The 26,911-nt window shown below is 35.9% G+C and overlaps 1 long non-coding RNA gene across 2 annotated transcripts in view; it reads left to right on the top strand.

Annotated features, from left to right (window-relative positions):
- LOC113920263 overlaps positions 1–26,911 on the top strand; it is a 128,629-nt gene that overhangs the window by 57,753 nt on the left and 43,965 nt on the right. The window contains exons 2-4 of one of the 2 annotated variants that reach the window (XR_003519269.2): positions 12,815–12,893; positions 12,976–13,035; positions 13,420–13,555. This is a non-coding gene — a long non-coding RNA (uncharacterized LOC113920263). Of the gene's footprint in view, positions 1–12,814; positions 12,894–12,975; positions 13,036–13,419; positions 13,556–26,911 lie in introns of those variants that run through there. The other variant, XR_003519270.1, reaches the window with a different exon arrangement.

The following is a 26,911-nucleotide window of genomic DNA, read 5'->3' as shown; positions in this document are numbered from 1 at the left end:
CAAATCTTACAAGTATCCAAGGAAAACACAACTTGTAATTTGAATAAGTTCCTTTCATGGTTTGATTCCTTCTAATTTGAAAGCCATAGACATGAGAAGTGAAAGGGTTTGAATAAACAAGATTTCTTGACTTAAGCATTTGGTTTATTTTCAATTAGATTCATGTGAGGAGTTGGGTGCCTGGGTAGCTCAGTCGGTTAAGATCGAACTCTTGGTTTTGGCTCACGTCATGATTTCAGGGTCTTGGGATTAAGCCCCCAGTTGGGCTCCACACTCAGCATGGAATCGGCTTAAGATTCTCTCTCTCCTTCTGTCCCTCCCACCTGCTCTCACGTACTCTCTCTCTCTCTAAAATAAACAAATATATATATATATATATATATATATATATATATTAAGAATCATATGAGGAGTGGATTGGGGTGGGAAAAGTTGTGCTGGGCCACCTCTGCTCCTCTTCAGCAGAGGATATCTGTATATAGGAAATTCATTACAGTTGTCAGATGATTGACTTAATTAGTAAATGCTAATACTCAGCCATTGCACCAAGTTCATAATACTTTTGAAGAGTAGAAGCTTCCAAAGAAATTTCACCAAAGAAACTATTTCCTTATTCGAAGAAATTCAAATGATTTTTTCAGACATAGATGATAGTATGATAATTGGGGCTAAAGAAGGCTGAGCACCTTCAATTTTTAATAGATAACTGCAATTAAAAAAAACTCATATGTATTTCAAAAGTGAGTTGTGTTACACAATTAGAGCTCAAGAAATATAGACATAAATCCAGACAATTGACCACAATTCCTTTTTATAGGGCCAGTGAAGATATATAATTTCAAATTCAAAAACTCCTAGCTGGAGGAATATTATATAATATTATCCTGAATTGCCTAAATAACTAAATTTCTGATTGGCATAGAGGAGAAGGTAAAATGTCAAAGGTGCATTTTCATAAAAGGGAGAAACAGCAAGAGAGAGAGAACTGGACATTAACAGAAATGTTGGAAAAACATGAAGGCATGGAAAGGAATGAGAAACAGACTTTAGGTTACAAGTCATTCTGGCCTAAAGGAAGGAATATTTGACTTAGAATTTAAGAGGCTTAATTCACATCCTGTTTCTAACCAACTGTGACCTTAAACGTTTTGCCATTTGGACTTGCATTTTTATCGTTTGTGTATTAGAGGAAATAATTTTTGTCTTGTTTCCTCAAAGGACAGGTGCTAGGATTATAGATCAGTAATGATAGTTGATAAACTTTTCTCGTCACTCTGTGTGGTCTCTAGGACTTTCCAAGAATTTCTGGTCAAACCAAACAACTTATTTTATCTGCACATCTGTAGAATCTAAAGGGCCTTTGACCTGCACAAGAATGGCAATCTAATCAATTTAAGTAAGCTTTCTTCAGATGGTTCTGATTGATAGAAACAGTCTGAAATCCTTGATCAGAAAGAACAACCCTATTCTCCCATGGCTGTTCTATAGTTAGATGCTTCCTGAGGCTAAATTTATATTTACAAAATGGGTTTCAGTCACAATAAATAAGTCCTTTAAGTTTCTTTCTCATGCTTCTGGAAGCTCTACTTTTTTTGAGCACAGGGCAACTGTTTGGGTTTTCATTTTCTCGCCACATCGAGTTGTGAACACTGCTTGGTATTTGTTTGGCTTTGTTACATCTGTCATTAAGGCAACTGTGCTCAAGACCGTGCTATCCTAAAATCTATCTCTTGACCTTGTTGCCCTATCAAGATGCTTTACCAACTTCTTTTATTTTGTAGAATATCCCATAAATTCAAAACCCTGATCTAGACATGTTTTCCTAGAAGAAAGATGACTCTGGTATCAAGAAGTCTAATAGAAATGTCAATCCTTACATAAATAGCTCACAACATATGTACTTAACAGTGTACTGTAAAATTTGGGGACATAATTGAAGTCTCCTGACAATCTATTACTAAATATTATATTTATTCCTAAATCAAAGATCGAAAGAGGGGAAAAGTTCACAATTGACATTTTCATTTCAATTTTCTGTTCTTAGTCATTATATATGCACTCACACATATATATGCCTATATGTGTATATATTATATATGTATTTATATATGTGTATATGTGTGTATGTGTATATATATGTATGCTATTACTGACCATATTGTTTCTAAAGGTTTTCTAAATAGTATACATAATGTTTGAGTGTTCTTTAAATTTATTGCTACACTTGGCAGTAATTTCAAGAATCAGCTCATGGAACATTTATAACTCAACGAATATTTATCTGATTATACTGGAAGAATCTTTCTTCAGCGGACATTTACTTTTTGCAGTCAGCCTTCACCAGTATCAGTGGCCCTGTCAGCTTCTGTGCTTGTTCCAAGCGTCTCTGCTTGGCTAAGCAGCTAGGTAGGTCATTTGTCACAGAACATAAAGGATACAATTCACCACTTCTGAAGTGGGAAATCCAAACGTACCAGCCTGTCAGTAATTCTTGCTATAATTCCATCTTTGCATAATCAGGGAGATGAGCTGCCAGCAGTCTGCTCATGTGCAAAAGTACAGCAATGTCTTGGAGTTAGTTTTCCATGTATGCCCATAAATTTTTATGAGGGGTGTATGTTCTGATCAGCAAAACACGTTTAAAGAAAAAATGAGGTATTCTCTTTTAAAAGTGAACAAATTTTACTTTTAATGAAAACAGTGAAGGCAACAGACTATTTTGAAGGACATCTTTTTAGTGAAGGATTTTGCTCCAATTTGAGGCCATGATCAGCATTTCAGAAGAGCTGGCACTGGCGGATCCCAGTGCAGATGTACTAACTACCGAGTCCATTTCACCTCCTAGTCAACCCAACTCAGAAAGCACATAAATACAAGAGTTTACTGCTTTTATACTGGGTGCTACAGTTGAATCTATTTGATATAAACAAGTTTCCCTTTCAAAATGATTTCAATATGTATAAAGCCAAATTAAACATGCCTACTCTAAGAAATTTTTTTCTGTCATGCTTTTTAATTGGAAGATATATAATAAAACTAAGGAAAACGCTTGAAGAAATCTGAAGCAAATAACAGTATGATACCATCAATTTCTTAGAAATAACGTACAACCTGTGATTACGTTTTTAGTCTCAGTGCCAAATGCCATAAATAACCTCTCAGCCATCATGTAGTTCATAGAAATCAATCATATCAATCAAATGAAAAGTAGATTCAGCACACAAAACTGATGAGAATTGCCTAAAATAAAAGCATCAAGATTTTTAAAAATGCATTTTCAAATAATCCACATTTCTACTTTTACTGAACTACTTAGAGTGGAGACAATTTTAACAAAGAAATTCTCCATGAACTCAAGTTCCCCAATATATTTTTATTATTTATTTTTAAAGATTTTTTTTTAAATTTTATTTATTTATTTGAGGGAGAGAGACAGAGGGAGAGGGACAAGCAGACTCCCCACTGAGCGTGGAACCTGACCTGGGGCTTGATGCCTGGCTCAATCCCAGGACTCTGGGATCCTGACTTGAACTGAAGTCAAACTCTTACCTGAATAAGTCACCCAGGCTCCCCCCACCATATATTTTTAAATAAAAAATTAAAATGTTTCTGGAGTACAACAAAAAAATTATTTAAAAATAAATATGAAGAGAATGAAAGTCCCTACTTATTTTTCTTCCTCCTCAAATAAACTTATCCCTACTTTGAAAGGGTGTTTTGGGGTTTTGTTTTTGTTTATGATTCCTGGCCTTCAAGTCTATGAAGACAAATGAAGTCAAATTTGCTTTTTAAAAAATTTTTTTTAAATTTAGTATTATTGGCACACAATGTTACATTAGTTTCAGGTATACAGCATAGTGATTCAACATCTCTCTAGGTTATGCAATGCTCACCACAAGTGTAACTATTGGCATATAGCACTATTACAATATTACTGTTACAATATCATTGCCTATATTCTCTGTGCTGTGCCTTTTATTCCCATGACTTACTCAGCTTTGCTTTTGTGTTTACAGTTTAATGGTTCCATCTATACCTGTTCAAATAGGTGGGATCTTTGTAAAACCCAACAACAACAACAAAAAATCAGCATTTCAGAGACATTTCCAAGAGAACATTTGACAAGAAGCTATAATAAAAAGTCTACTGTTTGCTCTCCCTATGTGGTAACCCCATTTTCCTCCTCTTCTGCCCTGACCTACTTTGTCAATATCTTATTCCTACAGACTAATTCCTGGAAACTTGCCTTTGCCACTGTCAACAATAGTCTGCAACAAGAACCAGTCAATATCTTTGTCATGGGCATCATCTTCCACTGTTCCCAAAGCCACAGATCCTCCAAAAGTCAGTGCTGGATGCTGGGCTGGCCTGGAAGAATAGCCCTCATATTGGGTCACCTACTTGTCCCTAGAGTTTCACAGTCTTTTTATAAAAAAGAGTCCAGTTAGCTTCTGAGTATATTCCAGAATCTCACAGTGACTTACGGAAAAGAAATATTGCCAGAATTTGGTCCTGACCCCTCTAACCATATGACAATTAAATACAGAAAAAGGAGCTCAGACCCAATTCCAAGTAGAAGCTGAGTAGAATATGGATGTCCAGCCACCTCTTCTACCATTTTCTCATCTTCCCCAGTGGCCCTTATAAAAATAAGTGCTCATGTATAGTGACATATGCAAATAGATAATATGAAGGAGGGGCATCTGCATGCACATTATGTAGCACCAATATAGCCAGAGAAAATAGCATGTTCTGCACATTTTGTATACTTAACTAAAAAAATTAATAGCCTAACAAAACAGGTGACTCTTTCCCAGAAATAGTCCTTGATCATGCATGTGATCAGTATGTCATATAAAGAACTATATTACCATATTATACTGTTAGGTAGTAATAAATAATTGCCTATAATAATTTCTCCTTACCTTTTTTATTAGACTGAAGAATCAAGGACTTCTCATGACTGTCTCACTAGAAATAAGAATGATTTCTATAGAATACCCAGATAGTTTTCTTGTACCATTCTATCTTACCACAGATCTAGTTGCTATCCTTTTTAATTATAGTTTTGTGAAGTTAATTAATCAGAGTTTATTATATCTGAAACTGCTGCTTATGGCAGAGGGTTCCTCTCTTACCTGAGATGAAAAAACAAACAAGTCAGCTGAGAAAGCACACCAAAACCAAACACAGCTGTGAAAACCCAGAACATGGAGCTCAGGGTCAGAAGAAGAGAAAGACAAGAGCTAGAAGGAGTGGAGAGCATTTGTAGACCAAGACAGAAAATTAGACTTGTTCTGTATTGGCTAGCTATATTTAAAGCACCAGAGAAAGAGCAGACTTCCTCATTTCAACCTCAGAGTGGAATCAGACCGGGTTTTCTTGTCCCTACTGGTCAATAGTATTGATGTATTATATCATTTCCTGTGGTGAAAAGGGGCTTCCCGTGATCATTCTTTTATCTTGTACACTTAACTAAGTTGTTGAAAAATGAATCCAGTATTTCCTCAAAGACCTTTTGAAGTTCCACACTTTCAATTGAATTGATGCAGCAGGCCATTGAGATGTGGGGCTGAGGTTGTAAGCATGTGTATATTAAAACAAATTTAAACTTTTGTGATATTTCTGAGGTCCTGTGTAGGTATTAAAGAACCACAAGGTTGTTTATCCATTCAAAAGTTATAATTATGGACTAGTAAATCCTCTTTGTCTTTAAAACATACACACAACTGCAGACATCATCTGATTATTAGCTCAATTTGTTCCCTTCAACTTTTACTTTTACCCCTTGGGTCTTTGCCTCTTGCTTTTGATCCTATGACTGTTCTTTCAATAAGACTGTAAAACCTAGACCCAAAGATGTGTTACACTAAATGAAGTTTAAATTCTACAATCTGGCTGGTATACTATAAAAGGTGTCCACATTTTTAGGGGAGATTAGGATTGATACAGCAAATTTATCATTTAAAGCCTGGTTAGCCAATTCCAAACTCTGTCCACAGGATGATCTGGAGGACACTCCTCTCATTAAAGGGGGTAAGAAATATGTTTGTGAGGAGAGCTCTAGCTTTTGTGAAGAGCTCTGGGATGGATATTTTTTGTAAGCCATCCATGAAAATAGAATTGCTGCCATTGAACTAGGCTCCAAAATCATAATAAACTATGGGATATATCTGATTTACGAAACCATGAAGTTCAATGGTAGGTACAGCAGCACTCCATTAGCAAATGACCTGGTTTATAAAAGATCAGGTCCAACTATGTCCTGAAGGCATAAAAAAGTTGCATGAATACCTATGTCTCCTACTCCTGCTGCTTTGCCTCCTCCCTCTAAATCTGCCTCTTTGGCCTCATAGGGAGTTCCCTATGAACATTTGACTAAGGGAAAAAAGTGAATCTTGTTGACCGCTGGTTCTATATAACGCTGAAATTACCTGAAAATAGATGAGTGCAAAAGTACCCCATTCCAGGGTGTCCTTGAAGGATCATGGTGAAGGGAAATTCTTTAAGTGGGCAGATTATTGAGCAATGCGTATGGCTGTTCACTTTGTCTGGAATGAGAGATGTTCAGAGTTATGGAGCTACACTGATTTATAGGCAGTGAATAATGGTTTTGCTGAGTGTTCAGTCTTTCAAACAACTGGTCTGGAAAATTGATGCAATAAGTTCTGGAGTAAAGGTATGTGGGAAGATCTTTACAAATGGGCAGAGAATATAAAGATAATGGTGACCCATGAAAATATTCACCAAAAGGTAACCTCAGATTAGGGGTATTTTCATAGTTTTGTGGACAAGATAATCATCTTTGTCAATATTAGTCAGATTGTGCCCTCACAATGCAAGTGACCATGTCAGCAGGGGTATTATTCATGGGATTAGCAATGGGATCTACATTCCTGTCTGGCAACAGCCACCAATGAGTGACCAATCTAAACACCATTCTTTGAGCATCAATCTACCACCTGGTGGCAGGCTGATTACATTGAAACACACCCCTCATGGAAGGGAGAGTGCATTAGTATCAACCAGATAAGCATATACTGTAGATACAGATTTTTATTCTCTGTTCATAATGTTTTTGGCAGAACCTCATTCGTGTATTTATACAATGACTTAGTTATCACTAATTTTATGGCAAGTGAAGTGGGACAATTGGATCATGCTCATGGAATTCACTGATCTTACCATGTTTCCTATCATCCTGAAGCAGTTGTCCAGAGAGAATAGTGGAATGACATTTTGAAGACTCAAGTATAACCACATTTGTTTGGAAATATCTTGAGGGGTTGGGTAATTTCCTTACTACGGTAGTTTCACTCAATCAGTGATTAACAGGTGGTGCTGTTTCTTCCTAGCCAGTATTCACAGGTCTGGGACTCAAAGATATAAATGGGAGTTATTTCTCTTTTTTATGCCTCAGTAATTTGCTAACAAAAATTTTGTTTCCTGTGATTGTGAATTTGGGCTTTTCTGATCTAGGCGTCTTAGTTCACAAGGGAGGAATGCCTCTGCCAGGGGTCCCATCAAGGGTTCCATTAAATTTGAAATTGAAGTTGCCATTTAGCAACTTGGGTTCCTCATGCTACTGAATCAGTGGACAAAGAAGGGGGCCATTGTACTGGTGGTGGGGAATAATTCTAATATCCTAGAGAAACTGGGCTAGTACCAAACAATGTGTGCAATGGAGATGATTGCCTGGAGGGCTGCTCAGTACTTCTAGGACAAATGGTAAAAGGCAGACGAAAACCACAACTCTGTTTAGGCAGGACTGCTAACGGACCCAACCACCCAGGAAAGAAAGTTTCGCTCACTCTACCAAGCAAAAACTTAGTACTTGCAAAGTGATTGCTGAGAGGAGAAGCAATGTGGAATGGGGAGTCAAGGAAGATAGTTATAAATAGCTGTTAGGAACACATGAGCAGTTGCAGAACTAAGGATTATAATAGTTATAAATATTTCTTCTTATTCTGATATGAATCTGTTTGTAAACCCATTAATGAATTAATTAGCATTTTCCCCTCTCCTATTCCCCCGTAATCTAACATAAGATATGTCAACCTCATATCTCAGTATTTAAGTTCTAAACTATGAGAGGGTCAATGTGATTCAGCTAGAAAAGAGCATCACCCAAGGTGGATAGAGAAACTTTATTTATTTATTTTTTTTAAGAAAGAGTTAGTATGTTTTTGGTTGTATAATGGATACTGGTATGATTTTAGGTAGAAGCACAACTTTACTGTTATTTTTCCTGAGAGGTTAAGTATGAATGAAAGAGGTGAGTATGGATGCCAGCTTGACAAGGGGTGGACCTTTGTGGTGTTTATTATGCCAACATAGCTATGTTGGAACTTACCTTCCTTTTGCAGATCCAGATTGTCCTCTATGCTATTCCTTATGTTCCACAAATAAGTGAAACCCTATGATAATTGACTTTCTCTGCTTGACTTATTTCACTTAGCATAGTCTCCTCCAGTTCCATCCATGTTGATGCAAAAGTTGGGTACTCATCCTTTCTGATGGCTGAGTAATATTCCATTGTATATATGGACCACATCTTCTTTATCCATTCGTCTGTTGAAGGGCATCTTCCACAGTTTGGCTATTGAAGTAGGAGTCCTACTGAAGGACTCCATCAAAATCTGCTTTTTATTTCTTTTCCTGTTTCTGTGCTTGCCAGGACCTATTCCCCACTTTATACATGCTTCATAGAACAAATAGTGTATGTCCTCCTTCTAAGGGACAGGAGTTAATGATATCTGTAGAGTCTTTCAGCACAATAGATAACATCCAAGGAAGGACCAGGTGAGAATGACCAGACGAAGCCATCATATGCGCATTCTAGACCACCGGGTCTAGACATCTAGATGCCGAGACCCTCTGGCTCCAAGAAATAATCGACCCATGAAGGATACCGGGGGCCATGTTTTTGTTCTAACTGGTTTCTGGATGCCTGAGAGGACACACATACCAGACCACAGTCCTCAATAAAAAGCCCAGACCCTGAGCAAAGGTGAGACTCTCCTTTCTTTTCTGAGTCTCCCAGACACTCTCTCTGTACCTGCACTCTCTCTTTACTTTCAATAAACTCTGCTCTCACTTCTTGCTAACTTGCATTTAGTTTCCTTCCTGTGCATAGCCAACGACCCTCTTGGCTGGTCTTGCAGGACCCCTTCTGGGTCCATGCACATGGTCCAACTGCATCATCTCAATGTGGTGAAACACAAAGGTAAATTTTATTTTACCCTTGTACATTCTAGTTCATCCTTATTCTCCTCCAAGTTATATGCAAGGCTGACCTATCATGACTTCAGGTCGAATGCTAGACAAAAAGGCAACATCCTTGTATAGACTCTTTAGCTCTCATATTGTGTTGGGTCTAATCCCTATAATGATTCCCTTTTACTCTATCACCCATTTGGTTCTGCTTCTCTGATCAAATCCTGATTCAAATGGGGACTTTATAATTTTTATGTTTATGTACTTAATGCCTAACAGTATGCTTAGCATTAAAAAAATCTTTAATAAATCCTGGCTGACTGGTGATGATGATGGTATTTGATGACTCTCACTACATTCATCTTTCTCAAGGACTTGATTTACATTTCTACCCTACTTACTCATTTTTGGTCTTATCCCTAGCTGGGCCTGTCATATGACCCCTACCTCCAGAGGGAGGAATCAGAATAAATTCTACAATGCTGGGGGGGGATGGGTACACAACATATATGTAATAGAGTAACTTGAAGTCCCTCTGGAATTATTATGTTTCTTCAAAATCAATAGATGTGATATAACTTAAGATATTAGGGAAAACAGTAGAATTAAGTCACATTAAAAGCAGAATTGTGAAAACCTCTGAACACCATTAAAAGGAAAAGCTATTATAATATCTATTTTACACATCTGATATTTGTTCACGCAGTTTCCAATGTTTAGGATCTTTCCAGTTTGTTTTTTAAACCTATTTGAGAAATTTGAACACGTTTCTTCTTTTCAGAAACGCTTGTTTTGTAACTCTTGCCATACAACCATACCTTATGTACATGTTTTAGGTGGTCTTACTATTTAGCTTTGGTAATGGCAACAGATCAGAAGACAATAATCACAGTGGCCAAGAAAAAAGGGGAAGCAGCAGAGTTGGTGAAGGGGGCTCTGACACAGATGTCTGGCACCTGGCCCCAGAGTGGCAAGGGCAGGTAGATAGTGGCCTAAGTGTGACAGCCTGATAATGGAGGTTGTTGGGGGGTGGGGGTGAACTCTGGGTTGGTTGGTTTGCATTTGAAAAACATGCTTCTGGGTGAGTTGTTTACTCTTTGTAGGAACTGGCTAATTCAGCAGCAATCCCTCTAGGGTCAGCAAGGCTCCAGATGTCAAAGCATTAGAATACAGGGAAAACAAAACAAAACAAAACACATGGTTAATACAGTATTGACAGTATCCTGGCTGATTAAACAGTTGTCCTTACCAAGGATTAGGAGAACAACCCTATTTTCAACTCAGGAATATCACAATTTAAGGGTTAGTTTGTTCTATTATCTGTGATGAAAAAAGTATTTTATATTGCCAACTAAATTCAAGTTGTGGAAAAACTGAGTACAGACTAGCATCTGGGTCTTTTCATTTCATTTAAAAAGAAAATCATACTGAAGAGTCAATATTATTCTCATGTATTTTGGGTTGGGTAATTGTAGATGTGAAATGAGTGTCAGAAAAGGCCTTGCTTGTGTCAGAAAAGGTCTTTGTACTTCTAAATGCTTGTGGATTTCACTGTAATTTAACATCATGTAAACAGAGAAAAAAAACTCACAATTTTGAAATTGCCAAGCTATTCATCGAGGAAACATTGTTGGGACCCAATTTTTCAGTTGGAATAGGAGGTGGGTAGGCCATTCAGAAGCCCTGCACTTCAGGAGTCTGGGCTGCACGATCCCTCCTTCCCCAGTCACAGCCATCTAAAGATGTGTTTTTTATCACTAAAAGAAAGCCTCTCTAACTTAACTTATAAAATAGAAAATTAATAAAGTGTCAAAATAAGGGAGGGGATCTCACACAAGTGTTTTAAGATTGGCTTGTTAAACCTGATTGACCACTAAAAAGGAATAGTGCTTTCCTTATTATTTGAATGCAAAAGTACACTCCATTTCTTAATCAAGAGTACTCTGAAACAAAACTGAGAAATCACTGGTGTTTTCAAAGCCATCCATCTATTGAGTCATTCACTCCTTTATTCAGCATATATTCATTGATGGCCTACTGTGAGGCAGGCACTGTTCTATTTGCTGGGAATTTAATACTGAGGATGACAAGCAGTTCCCTGTCATGATGGAATTTATAATCTCCTGAGAGTAGGTGGAGATTAGCAAGTAAAGAAATGATTAAGCATAAAGTAACTTTCTGGCTGGAGAGAAAAGCTACGAAGGAAGTAAACGAGTTGATAAATAGTAATTGAAGGAAGAGATGGTTTTAGACAGAGTGGGAAGGTAAAGTCTCCCGGAGGAGGTACCATTTGCACTGAGGCCTGACGTTTGAGAGAGTGGTTCGTCATACCTGAGGCCAAATTAACTGAATGTTTAGGTAGGACCCTTGGTTAGAAAAGCGTATTATAAGTGCAATGAAATTCCACTGAAAGCTTTTGAACCAGGCCTAACAATCTGACCTTTTGGCAATTAAAAAAAAAAAAAAAAGTAGTATTTTGCTATTCTGTAACTCAAGGTATCATTATGGCTATTTTTCCAAATAATTTTAATTAACTACAATATTGTACCTACAGTACACTGTGTTGGGTTAAGGATGATAGATGTATTACAATTTTTATTTGACTTTCTTTGTCTTGAATGTAAACTAAAATGGTGGTAGAGAAAAGATTTTTACCATGCAGTTTATGTTACACCCACATCTTAGAGAAGTTATTCATCCTAAAATCCAGTTTATATTTGATTAACCAAATATCACTTACATCACTTAGGAAGTTCTCAAATACAAGTACTGGATATTGTGATTTAAACCACTCAAAGATTACCACAGAACAAGAATTAGGGGAGGCTTCAGTAACAGGATAGTCAAGTGTCAGACTGTCTGTGGACTGTCTTGACTCTGGCCTCCCTATGTCAGCTTTGTCTTTAGTTTGGCTTCTATTATGGTCACACCTTAGCAGCCAGCAGTCATAGGGCAACAAGCTCCTTTGTTCATCGTGTCTAATAAGAGGACAAAAGTCTGTCTTCTAAATATGAAGGAAAAGTCCTATCCTATTATCTGATTGTGTCACCCACCTATAGATGAATAATAGTCGCTTTGTCATGGAATAATTCTCTAATGTTTGGATGGCTGAAATACAGAAAAAAGGCAAAGGGATTTTAATGATTGGTTTAATCTCCTTTAAGAGGTACCTCCTGGAGTTAGGCATGTCATGAGTTTCCTTAGATGGGGAAGAGGATTTCACCCACTTTTCATCTCCTAAAAAATCAGTGTCCCAAAAGGAAGTAACCTTGTTACAAAAAAATCACATCCTTTTAATTCTGCAGATTTCATTTTTCTGCAGGTATTAGGATGAGTCTGGGACTTTCATTTCTTTTTCTTCAATAATATCTATGAAATACTGCATTGAAAAGATGGACTTTAACTTTAAAGTCATATAATAACAGTTCAAAAATTCGTTCTCCCTACCATTTAAGAACTTTGCCACCTTGGTTGAGTAAATTAGTTAGCCTCTCAGCCTCCACTAAGATAAAAGTTGATAAAATATCTACTTATAATATAAACTCAATATATTATTATTGTATGGATTATCTTATATAATACTGGATTTCTTTTACAGTTTGACATATTGTGATAACATTCCTCACGATGCCTGATTCTGACACAGTCTGAGGATGATTTCTTCTTTCTTTTCAAAGGTACATCACTAATAAGTAATTTTGAAGACATAACTATGTAAAAATGTACTGTTCTATTTATATATTTTCTGGTTGCCCATAGATACATTAGATTGTGTACTTGATTCACTGATGTTTCTGCAAAGGCCTGGAACACCTTTAGGTAAGTTCTGTTTCTGGAAACAGATGGTTCAGTTTGCTTGCCACTGTTTTAAAGGGTTGTTGTCACCAATTTTAAGTGTCTCTGGGCTTTCTGGTATTAATACTATTTGTCTATTACATTTGTTTTTAGACTTTTTCTTGTTCTCCCATTGTGCTTTCTTATTTTTTTTTTCCTATGATGAGAGTTAATTCTGTTCTGTTAATTACACTTCAGGGCCTCAGGCTCTCAAGACCCACAAGTTTCCTGAAGTTAATAATAAATAGCTTTATGTTTCTTAACCATTGAAAATTTTAAGACAACACATTTAAGCAGAATATTGTTTAAAAGCTTTTATTAATAGTAAGCTGCTAACAATTTTTATAATATCTTCCTGAATCTTTCCAGGATTGGGATTCACTAAAAGCAACCCCACTGTGCCAACACAGCAGTATGCTCAGCTAATCATAAGCATCAAGAATATTTTGAAATCCTCTCTTGCAGAATTTATTCTCCTTTTGTTTTAATGAATCATTCTGTGTCCTTGCCAATGCTTATTTTTAGTGCTTCATGATCTGAGAATTGATATTACGAGTATTAAAGCTGTTTTCCCTTGCACATTAAGGTAGTTAAGACAACATGTTCTAGAGATTTAAACTTTTTCATGTATTTAATCTGCTTCTAGAAAGTCACTTAGAGAATGATTGCAAGTCTCTATCCATAGAGACAATCTGTATTGAATGATATTTTCACAATGGAAATAGCAGAGACAGAATAGAGATATAAGAGTGGTCTCTCTAGGGCGCCTGGGTGGCTCAGTTGGTTAAGCGACTGCCTTCGGCTCAGGTCATGATCCTGGAGTCCCGGGATCGAGTCCCACATAGGGTTCCCTGCTCGGCAGGGAGTCTGCTTCTCCCTCTGACCCTCTTCCCTCTCGTGCTCTCTATCTCTCATTCTCTCTCTCTCAAATAAATAAATAAAATCTTTAAAAAAAAAGAGTGGTCTCTCTATATTCCATAGTTATCTGTCACTGGGAACCGTAATTATTGGGGAAGGTGTACAGCCCCCATCTATGAATAAGAGATGCACTAATGGTCTGTGGGCAGTTCACTTAGAGAAGATTGTTATCTGTTTCTTGCCTTCAAAGTAATTCAACCAGTATTATGGTGATTGTTACTAAAATTTGCCTTGATATCTCATTTACTCATTCATCCTCTCAGCAAATATTTATTGAGTTTTTTCCCAAGGTATCGGCAGTGTGCTACATACAGGAGACATGATGATGAGCAACATACACATGGTCTTTACATAAAGCAGACTAACAAAGGGGGGCAAAATGTAAAGGAACATGTTTCTGTGACTTTGTTAGTGTAGAAATTGACTTGGTTCACTTATTTGAGGAAGTGATGACTGAGCCAATGGAGGGGTAGGGATTAGCTTAAGAGGGAAGAAAAGAGCCTTCCAGGAAGGAGAAATTGTTTATATAAAAGACCTGGGATGCAAGAGGGCAGGAGGATGGAAGACAAGCTGTGGGCCAGAGGACAGGGTGTGCACCTGAGCAACATGGTGGGGATGAAACTGTAGAGTGAGGTGGGAATCAGGCCATGCACAGCCTTGAGTTTCATGTTAAGGTATTTTGTATCTTTTGTAAGAAAAAAGGCCACTGAAGAGTTCCATCAGAGGAGGTGACATAACCAGATTGACATTTTGAAGGAGTCACTCTGACTGTGTTTCTCAACTGTAGATATTCATCTAAATCAAAATGCTATGTTTTTCATATGTTTTTATACATTTCATTTTCTTTTCTGTTGTTTTACATTTTCCCCCAGACATGTAAATGTATATTTTCTTCCTTGATTTTTTAAAAGCAGATTAAAGGGATTTGCCATTTGGTCAATGTCTCTCCTTTCAAAATGAGAAGGTCATGTATTTTAGTCTTGAGATGATGAAACTTGACTCAGTCACAAGGAACCACATGTACTTTTCTAGGGACAAAACGGGCTCTACATGATGTTGCTTTGACATTTGATTAACTGCCATTTTTTTTTTCCTTTTGGCTGTTACTGATATTTGAAACATTTTACAGATTTGCTCTTTGTAATAACATCCTGTCCATCAGCTAGTTTCAATGCTGAGATTTGTGTGTGCAACTCCTACTGAAATCAATGGCAGCTCTGGGAACCAATCCAAGAGCAGACTTGGCTCAGAGTCCACAGTGGTCTGTAGAAGTGACTTCATTTATTCTTTTAGTTTGATACATATAGACCATTCTTTGAATTTATTTACTGAAAATATCAATATGCCCAAAATCTAATGAAAAGAATATTTTGTTATGTTTATATATACACCATATACAGAATGTTAACTTCTTATATTCTTTCCTTCCAATATAAATCTTTATCACCATGATTTTATTCGTTCAAATATATATCATGAGATATTTCAGAAAAGAGACATGGAATGCCCTTTTTGAGATTTCTTCCATTTGCTGAGGTCCTATCACCTGTCAAAGTCGATATCAACCATACTTTCTCCTTTTGAAACTGATAGAGTTCATCATTTGGAGTAAGGGACAGGCTGGGCTAGGTTGGGAGAGATAGGTAGGCGCCTAAGGGTTCAGGCTCACAAAAATCACAGAAATGCGAGGTATAAGGAAACCAGAGATAAGGGAACAAATCAGACCACCCTGCCCTAGGTGTCAGAGGTGCTGTCCTGTTGTAACAGCTACTTGTGACCAACAAAAAAATTACCAGACCCTAAAAAGGAAGTAAGCCATTAAAGATGTTATCACTAGTCCTTACTTAATGGTGCTATCAATAGAGATGTTAAAAGGATTTAAGTTCCCTGGTTAGCCTTCAATAAAAGGCCAACCTTAAAAGCCCTCAGTCACAACCCTGTCAGGACCCCTCTCACTCCTGACAGCTTCTTCTGTATCCTCACTTAATAAAACTCTGTTTCTATACTCACTCTCCTTTGTTGGTGAGATTCATTCTTGGACTCTGTGAAACAAGAACCTCACTCTCCTACTTCAGTTCTTTCCTTTTTATACCTGCTATATTTCATCTTTTCTTAATAACTACACAGAGTAACACATATTTACTTGCAAGATTGTGTCCTCCATGACACTGTTCTCCCCCTCTTGATTTATGAGAGTTTTTATTCTTCATATTTCTGTCCCTGACCTTCAGTATACATTAAGCTTTCAGTGAGTGCTTTTTGAATGCACGGAGGGAGATTGGAATATTACTAAGGGAAAAGTGCATCGTGGGCCTAGTAAAAACTAGTGTGCCCAAAGAAAAAAATTCCATGTGTAGATATTGTTTATCATTGACTAATGTATACAGTAAATATGGAAGTAAATAGGTAGTTGTATTATGGAAAAATAAGTCAAGATTGGTGATAAACCAAGCGACACTTGGAGAGGTAGGGGAACTTGGGTTTATTTTATCCCGGTGGACCCAGACAAGCTCGCACTCAAAATTCTGGGCCCCAGGCAGCAGGGTTACAGAACTTTTTATAAGGCAGTGCAGGGGGTGAGGTTCCAAAGACTGTGCTGACTGCTGGTAGATGGGTTTAAATTGGGGGGGGGGGTTGCTTTAGGCGGGAATAGCAGATAAGGCAGCGGTTAGGGCAGTGCAGGAAGCTCGTGGTGGGAAGCCTACAGAAGCAGAATCGGCTGGTTATCTCTTGCTCCCAGCAGGGCTTCTGGTAGTCTCTTGCTATTGCTTGTAACTTTCCATCTTCTGGGGCCTGCCGGCCTGGGCCTGCTCTGAGTAATTTTCCTCTTCAGATGTAGACAGATACAGAGGTGGTAGATGATAAATTGATAGTAAGACAAAAGGAATATTTGGAAAATGTGAAAATTTTCTACATGTGTTAGTAGAGAAAAGAACATACAACAAGAAATTCATGTTTCCCACCGTTCCACCTCAGAATCCAAAAATAAGGATTCTTCAATAATGAACAGTTAGTAACTTTAAAATATGATTCTTGGATTTGATTTTCTGAGATGTGTTAGACTGACCACACAAACATGTTTTCAGATAGCCACTTTAAAAACAACAAGAAACACCAACTGACCAACCAAAATCAAATCCCGAACTCAGACACTTTAAAAAATAAAATTAGATTTGGAAATAGAATGTCAAGCAAAAGTAAGTTTAAATCTCTTTGATCTGAAAATGACAAGTTTCCCTAAACTCTATACCATCGATCTTTCAGTCATTTTCCTGCTTCCTTTCGTGGACAAATGTCGCACAAGAATTATGCTTATTTTATTTGTTCCTGCTTCCTCCAATGCAACTCCTTTTCCAAACCCAGGAGTGATACACAAAATGTCAGAGCACTGATTTTTTTTTTTTTTGTCCACAGCATATTTGCATATTTTGTATATGTGATTTCAGAATTTGGATGCATTTAGGTGCAGACCAGGAGCTAGCCTGTTGGGGTGGGTAGAAGTCTTCCTGGCCCCAGAGGCATCTCATGAAATTAAGCTTGAAACTTTTCCATGCTAAACTGGTACCATAAAGGGCCCCCCTCCCTTGGGTAAGGGTTGACAAGAATTAACCACAACCACCATCCCCAAGATTAGAAAAGCCTGCTTTAGGACTGAGCAAAAGAACTAAAGAAAAAAAAAGGAAGGGAAACATACTTATTGTTGTAAATGTTGGTCCAGAGTTAGGCTTTCATATGGATTTATATACCCTTGTATGCAAGTACTACCTGGCTAAGGAACCCTCAAGCTACAGAATTGGTTTAAAGTGATCCCTGGTATGCTCTGAAGCACAATAAAGTCAGGGAAAAAAGACAATTACAAAAATCTGCGTATATGTACCTTCCTCAGTGATAGTGGGGTTATGCCCCACCCCATAAGCCCCTCATAAGTTGAAAATATTGTTAAGTGGAAAATGCATTCAATACACCTAAACTACCAAGCATCATTGTTAGTTCAGCCTACCTTAAATGTGCTCAAAACACTCACATTAGCCTACAGTTGAGCAAGATCATCTAACACAAAGCCTATTCTATCATAAAGTATTGAATAACTCATGTAATTTGTTGATATGAATACTGTACTAACAATGAAAACCAGAATGGTTGTAAGTGTATCAGTCATTGACCCTCATGATCACATAGCTGACTGTCAAGCATTAGGAGAAAGTATCTTACCTCATACTGCTAGCCTGGGAAAAGATCAAAATTCAAACTTTGAAGTATGGTTTCTGCTGAATGTGTATTGCTTTCACACCATCATAAAGTCGAAAAATTGTAATTCAAGCCATTATAAGTTGGGGCCATCTGTATTCAGGAATTAAGAACTATAGTTCTAGGCATTTCTAGGGAGTTATTTCCTATTGTTGTGCTGTGGGATGGTGGGGTCTGGTTGGTTAGGGAAAAGGGCAGGAGGGAAACTCAGTATGGGAAATGGAGCTGGGGAAGAATTCAGGTGGTGGCAGCAGCTGTGAGGATGGCATGTGGGGAGTGGACCGTGCTCTTGTGCAGGCCTTCCTGACTGGATTAACAGCAGCAGGAAGCCACCTGCATGTGAGATCATGCGTTGCCAAGGCAGAACGGAGTGGGCCGCCAGCAGCAGGAGCTGGGCATCATAAGCCAAGATAGGTTCTGTAAAGTCCTTCTGTCCTGGGACAGAAAGCTGATAATGATGCATGTGGGCTCTAAGTGCCTTTCCAGATTCTAAGAACACAACCAGAGTATCCTTTCAGTATCTATTACAAGGGGGCACTAGGATAAAGCTGTTACTCATATTTGAATGGAAACCAATGTATTTTATTGAAATTCAAATTTATAGGTTATTGAAATTGCATTCTTAATATTTTACCTGCTTCTTGATATTTCATGAGTCTAAAAAAATCTCTCTACTGAGGAAAGCCATAAAATAGATGAAAAAACGTTTTTTTTATGCTTGCTCCCAAAAGGAATGCAAGTTACATATTTTTTTTTTTTGAAAAATTCAGGAAATCATATAGGCTATGTTACTGGGACTGGGATGATCTAACCTAGTTCCTTAGACTTTTAGGACCGTGAAGGCAAAGTCAGTATATTTTGTACCATAATCTGATTCATACTCACATACAAAAACAAAAGTTTGAAGAGGGTATTTTCCTTTATTGCATGTTATATCCTCTAATATTTTCTGTTTTATTATATTTTATAACAAAATACTAGCTGTGACCCATGAAGCAGATGTCATTACCCAGTAGTGGGTCATGCTGTCCAGTTATAAAACAGTGATCAAACAGAACCATATATAAATCATACTTGGTCTGTGTTGTCCTGGTTAGGTTTCTTCCCACATAATGGCCATTTCCAAAAAAGCAATCCCTTTGCATTACCTTAAGCAAAACTACAATGGTAACTTGTGTTTTCCTTCCCTCTGATACAAATCACTGTAGTTATACAAGATATGATATTATTTGATCTCCTTTGGCTCATTTCTAAAATATAACTGTGTACGGGCACCTGGGTGGCTCAGTTGGTTAAGCAACTGCCTTCGGCTCAGGTCATGATCCTGGAGTCGCGGGATCGAGTCCCGCATTGGGCTCCTTGCTCAGCAGGGAGTCTGCTTCTCCCTCTGACCCTACCCCCCTCATGTGTACTCTCTCTCTCTCTCATTCTCTCTCTCAAATAAATAAATAAATAAATATTTAAAATATAACTGTACAAGTTTACTTATATTTGTGACATTTTCTCAGAAAGAATCAATAAATAGCCACCTAATGCTTAGAAAAAAAGAAGAAAGAAAAATGTACTTCCAAACAATTAAATATGGTGCATTATCTAGAGAAAGAAAAAAGTAGTGGAGGACATCATTGGGATAAGTGTCTAATTTCAAATACTGAATGTGAATTACATAGCAGTATTGTATCCAAATTGGATTTCCTGATTATAATTGTGTAGTGGTTATATAAGAGAATGTCTTATTCTTGGAAAATACATATTGAAGTAGTTCAGGATAAAGGTATGTCATGTCTGCAATTTCATCTCAAATGACAAATGGTTTGGAAAAAAATAAAAGATATGAGGATGTGTGCATGTAGAGAAAGGGAATCATGTAATGATAAACAAATAGGGAAAAAGTTAACAGCTGTTGAATCTGGCTAATGGATACCAGATTTATACCATTCTTCATCCCATTCACACATTTTAATATACTTTTGAAATTATATCAAAGTAAAAACCTAAAAAAGGAAATATACTTCCAAATAACCTATGATTTATGAAAGAAATCATAATGTAAATTTAAAAATGTTTTTATTTGAATAATAAAAATGGTGCTTTAGAATGTCAGTAAAAAAAGAACATAGAGGAAGATCTTCAGCTTCAAATACATAGCCTTCAACAACTATCTCAAGATATTAGCAAAAGGACATTCACCCTCCCCCAGAAGACACACAATTAAAGGAATACAACAATAAAGAATAGAAATTAATAAAATAGAACACAAATAAACAACAGAGAGGATCAACAACACCAAAAGTTGTTTCTTAGAGAAGTCAAAGAAAATCGACAAACTTCTGGCAAGATTCATCTAGTGAAAAAGAGAAGGCAACGAGAAGCAAGTCAGAAATAATTGGAGATGCTGCAGCCTTAGATATATAGTAAGAGCAAATGGCTTTCATGAAGACTTCTACAAAGCATTAAATAAAGTATATCTAAGTTTACCAAACTTTACTGTAGGGAGTTTGGAAAAAAAATAATCCTGAATTTCTTTTATGAGGCTTGCAAAAAATGCATTTCAAAATCTGACAATAGTACCATAATGAAAAATTACAGAACAAACATATTTATGACTGGGTGTTACACATAACTGATAAATTACTGAACACTACATCTGAAACTAATGATGAACTATATGTTGGCTAACTGAATTTAAATAAAAAAATAAAACAAACACATTTATGAACATAGATATACACATCCTAAATTAAAATACTAGAGGAATGAATGCAGCTATATATAAAAGTACTCTATATAATTAACAACTTGGGTTATCCAAGAAATCAAAGAAAACTTCCTCAATCTGATGAAGGATATCTATGAATTACCTGCTGCACTGATAACTTGAAATCTTTCCCTTTGAGGTCAGGAACTAGATAAATTGTCTACTGTCACCACTTCTATTTAACCTGCTGGAGGAGGTCTTAGCATGGACATGGAGGTAAGGAAAAAAAAGTTGAAGAAAGAAAAATACTGTCAGGGCGCCTGCGTGGCTCAGTCGTTAAGCGTCTGCCTTTGGCTCAGGTCATGATCCCAGGGTCCTGGGATCGAGCCCCGCATCAGGCTCCCTGCTCAGCGGAGAGCCTGCTTCTTCCTCTCCCGCTCCCCCTCTTGTGTTCCCTTTCTCACTATGTCTCTCTCTGTCAAATAAATAAAAATCTAAAAAAAAAAAAAAAGAAACGTACTGTCATCAGTATGACATGATTATATGACAAAGCCAAGAAAATAATAGAGCTAATATTTCTGTAAGCAAAATAAATATCAAATAATTAGTTGTACTTCTAAATATAAAGAGATGGACACAGAGAGAGCACGTTCTGCTGACCCTGCCTGACGGTACCCTCCCATAGGAGTGGTTTTATTTTGCATCCTCTTCCTCCTTGCCTGCAGAGGTATTAGCAGAAGCTGGAGCAGCCTCCTTAGCCCACAAGATGAAAACCAGGTACTGAGAATGACAGAGCACCTACATGGGAAAGATATGGTCTCCTGACACCATGAAGCCACCATTTATCCTCAGTCTATTATGGAAAAGAAATCTCCATTTGTATCTTTCTTAAGCAAGAACTATTTTGTACTTTGCTACAGGAGCAAACCAGGATTCTAATTAATGTAGCTAGGAAAAGTTAAGAGAAGAGAAATTAAAAAATACATTATTGGAGAACTTGGAGGATATCCATGACAATCTGGGCTGAAGGAATGGTCTCTGGCAACTCTATGAGGGATTTAGGACTGAAGTCTCTTTAAGTATAAATATCCTTTAATTAGGGAAAATGTGAACTTTGAAACTAAAAATGTATTCTATTGCTAGTTACTCTGAATATATCTATGTATATAATGAGACCATGCAAACTGAAATATACTGAAGAATTCTAAATAGCTAAATCTTTAGATGATGTGATTGATATCTATTTTCAGGGAAATGGAAAGATAAGATTTAGCCTCCCATCTAAAGAAACAGACTGTTCCTTTACTCCTCAAGGGACGCAGGGACATAGGTAGTACCTGGGGGGCCTCATCAGGACTTCTGAAGCATTTGCTCTCAGACTTTAACAAGTTAGTGTGGAGTGTGCATTATGTGTAGGAACGCATGCACATGTGTGTCAATGTGTAGAAGGGTGTTCAGTTCATTTCCAATTTATGTGGTTAATTTTGTCTCAATAAGTAAGAGTGGAAAATGCAATTTATTAAGGCAGAAGAGGCAATGGATTGTTTATGTTTTATTTTCTTTCGGCCTTTCCAGTCTTTCTTTCTAGTTGCTCTCCCTCTTCTGCTCAGGGTGTATATAGGCAGCTGCATCCCAGGGCATGTCTGTGCGTGTGTCATAGCTCATCGTTATGGTGAGCCAATAGGGAACGGTGGGAAAACCTTTGCATTGAAAGTTGATTTCGAGTTTTCAAATAGCTACATTCTGTTTTTGATTTCGGGCAAACATTTAATTTGCTTAGATAGATCTCAACTCCTCATTAATAAAATGAAGATGGTATCTGCCGTGCCTGTTTCAAACCAGAATACCGTCTGAAGTTAAAAAAACATGAATCTTGACTTTGCCACTATCTAGTCATATCTTCTTAGGCCTATCGACAAAATTTCTGGGCATTGTCATTCCCATCTGGCAAAATTATACTAAATACACACACATGACAGAATTTTTATTAATATTAAATGAATTAATGGAGGTGAAAGTGTATAGAACAAGGCCTCACATTAGTGAACCCTTAGAAAAAGTTGATTTAATTAATTTATCCTCACTTAGGATTGTATGGAATATCAAATAAGATAATAATGAGAGGCATTTTATAATTTAAAAGCAATATACAACTATTATAGAATGGCATATTCTTAAATAAGTACCATCCATAGAAAGATTACCTCTCCATATATCATTTAGAGAATGGATCTTCTTAGTCCATGGTTGTTAACAATATCAAGAATGGGCTATGCCTCGGACAAGTAGTATCTTACATAAATATGCCTTTTCAAAAGTATGATTGCTATTTTAACATAACAAAGGTCATAATGAGTTTAACCTGAATTTTTATTCCAGTGCAAGATTTGTAGAATTCATATTTTATGAAAAATATTCATGCCATCATATAAAGCTTATTTGTGCTCAAACGTGAATCAGAGAGATATTAAATGAGTTTTAATAATCATGATCAAAGATTTTCAGATGGCTTAAAAACCTATTCAAGCCAAATGAGAAAACAAGTATAGTTACATTTCTGACATTTTCTTAGTGAGTTTATGCTATACACGTATGGTAAAATATGCGATGTCATGATTTCTCAGAGCGAGACTTAAGAAGAAAACTATGAATCTCATGAAAGGCTTCTTCTTTTTTTAAGTTATTTAAAAGTTTAATTATTTTAAATAAAATACATTTAAAACACATTAATTATATAAAGCATTTCTATAGTGATTGCTCTAAAAAATGAAAAAGTTTCATAATTTATGTTTTCTAATTTTCAGTAAACTATTTCAACATTAGATTTTCTTAAATAAAAGCATTCCCTTATTTCTGAATTACATAAGATGGAAGAATACATTTTTTAATGTTCACTGTTTATAGTCTTCCTTGGTGTTCTTTCAACAATTAAAATCAATTTTTAAGAATTAAATTAAATACCACAATATTAGAAGATGTGGGATCATATATCTATGAGAAAATTTAAAACATAAACATTCTTTCTAAACACTTAAAATCTGATATACTTATGTCAACAAGAATGAAGAAGCCAATTACATTTTGTGGCATAGGAACAAAAGGAGTTCAGAGAAAAAGATCTGTATTTTGTGGTGGAAGCTAATTTAATCTGGGTCTAGAAAAATGGATCACATTTGGATAAGTGTTACGAGGCAAGACAACTATTTATTTTGGGAAAACAACATGGCCATGATATATATATTTGGTGAAAAAAAAACGCATTAATTTGATACAACCAAAGGATTCATACTGAGAAATAATGAGAGACAAAGCTAATAGAAAAAAATATGGTAGGGTAATTTTTTGGCATTAAATAATAAGCATGGGTAGATTAATCTGATAGAATAAGCAATATATTGCCCCTGAAACATCGAGATAGTACTAGAATGATAGTGTTGTTCTACCAGTTAAAGGGATGTTAATTACAATATATAGAATATGTAGACATATATTCAAAATGTTTGAAAATCTGTTGCCTTAAAGTCAGGGTACAAAATGTATTATATAAAATAATTGTGGTAAAGATGACAAAATAATAATAGTCATCACTTACTAAGTGCTTATAGCATTGTATTAACTTGTTTATTCCTAACAAAAATCCTTTTGACAGATGAGAAAATGGCTCTATACCCCCTATGTTTTTATCTTTACATTCCAGATGTAAGAGATTTACAAGTAATTATCATACTTTCTAAACTAGAAAAGAAATTTTTCTTTCCATAACTTGAGATTATTTGAAAACAATTATTTTCTTACTCATTACTAGAAGGTCCATCTTTATCGTAAAGAGACTTTTAACTGTGTTTATTTACTTAAAAATACCTATTAGGTATGATATGGCAGAGAACCAACCACCTGCCATCAATTAAAAATGTCAATAATTTTGAATAATGGCTTTATTTGCTTTTTTCTTTTTTTTGGTAAAAGAAAAATGTATAACTCATCTTAAAATTAAATTAAGCCTTTAAATTTTTTACCATAGAAAACAAGGAAAACTGTGTGGTACAAAAGATGTCACCCATTACAACATATTTTAAGATTTTAATTCATTTCAAGGTCTTCTTCAGGTAGGTTTAACTACATCAAAAATAACCTGTAACATTATGTGCTTCAATTGGCTTTAATATTTTTGCTATAAGAACTATGAATGATGTGTTAAATGAATGTATATGATATCTTATCCCTGAATTTGTAAAAATATCCTAATCAAAGCAGCAACTACACCAGTGGTTTAGACGGTTACTTGAGAAAATATCTTCTATGGTATGTACATATTCCTTTCAATGATTCACAAAAGATTAATTATTATTATGTTTCATTATTGAAATGTTTACTTTTCAACTGTGTATCTTGTTTGTATAAATATTTCTTCAAATATTCAGCATTTTGTTTTCCACAGATATTTATTGAGCAATGCATGTGGTTCAATGGTAATCATATTTTCCATGTAAATTTAAAAAAAAATGTTTTTTTAACCACTGAAGGAAAACAAAGTACTTCCTCAATAATATGTGGCTTTTTGTTTTCTATTAAGAAAACAAAAAAGTTTCTAAACATTTACCACTAAATATAGTGAAACTTATTAAAGTTTTATTAAATTTACTGCATGATTTTGAATATTGTTAGAAAAAATTTATAAATGTCTTCAAATTTCAGATATTACTGTTCATATATCTTGCTTCTGATTATAGCATTATGCTTTTATTATCTAGTATCTCAGCTTATTCTATACCTTACAATCAAGCTCATGGTTACCATATTTCTATATCCATAATTCATGGAGACTTCTTGAAAATGTTAAATTATTATGACTGAATATTTAATTAAAAATTTTTTTCAACATTTTTATTATAGTAAAATATATGTAACATACAAATTACCATTTTAATTATTTTTTAAGCATATAGTTCAGTGACATTAAGGACATTCATATTGTTATGCAACATCACCACTATCCACCTCCAGAATGTTATTTGCCTTTTTCTTTTCTTTTAATTGTGTATAATTGACATATAACACTATATTAGTTTCAGGTGTACAACATAATGGTTTGAAATTGTATACACTGCAAAATGATCACCGTAATAAGTCCACCATCCATCACTATACATAGTTACACAATTTTTTCTTGTGATGAAACTTTTACTCTCTTAGCAACTTTCAAATATGCACTATAGTATTATTAAGTATAGTCACCATGCTGTATATTACATCCCCATGATTTATTTATAACTCGAAGTCTGTACCTTTTAACTTCCTTCATCCATTTTGCCCACCTCCCACCTCACTTTTCCTTTGGCAACCACTAATCTGTTCTCTGTATCTATGAGCTTGATTTTTTATTTGTTTTGTTTTTTTTAGGTTCCACATATAAGTGAAATCACGGTATTTGTATTTCTCTGACTTTTTTCATTTAGCACGATGCCCTCAAGTTCTGTTCATGTGACAGCAAGATTCCATTCTTTTTTATGGCTGAGTATATATGTACATACATACCACATCTTTTTTATCCATTCATCCATCAATGGACTCTTAGACTGTTTCTATATATTGCCTATTGTAAATAATACTGCAGTGAATATAGAGGTGCATAAATCTTTTCAAATTAGTGTTTTTATTTTCTTTGGATAAAGACCCAGATGTGGAATTGCTGGATCATATGGTAGTTCTATTTTTAATTAAAAAACCCCCCAAAACTCCATACTGTTTTCCATGGTGGCTATACCAATTTACATTCCCACCAGCAGTGCACAGGGGTTCCCTTTTCTCCACATCCTCACCTACCCTGGATATTTCTTCTCTTTTTGGTAACTGCTATTGTAACAAGTATAAGGTGATACCTCATTGTGGTTTTGATGTGCATCTCCCTGATGATTAGTAATGTTGAGTATCTTTTCATGGGCCATATTTGCCATTTGTATATCTTCCTTGATTAACATCATGGAAATTTTTCTTAAT

Source organism: Zalophus californianus, chromosome 3 (genome assembly GCF_009762305.2).
Source record: "Zalophus californianus isolate mZalCal1 chromosome 3, mZalCal1.pri.v2, whole genome shotgun sequence".
NCBI lineage: Eukaryota > Metazoa > Chordata > Mammalia > Carnivora > Otariidae > Zalophus > Zalophus californianus.
The sequence above is the reverse complement of the archived record's forward strand: the minus strand, read 5'-3'. Positions and strand labels throughout refer to the sequence as shown.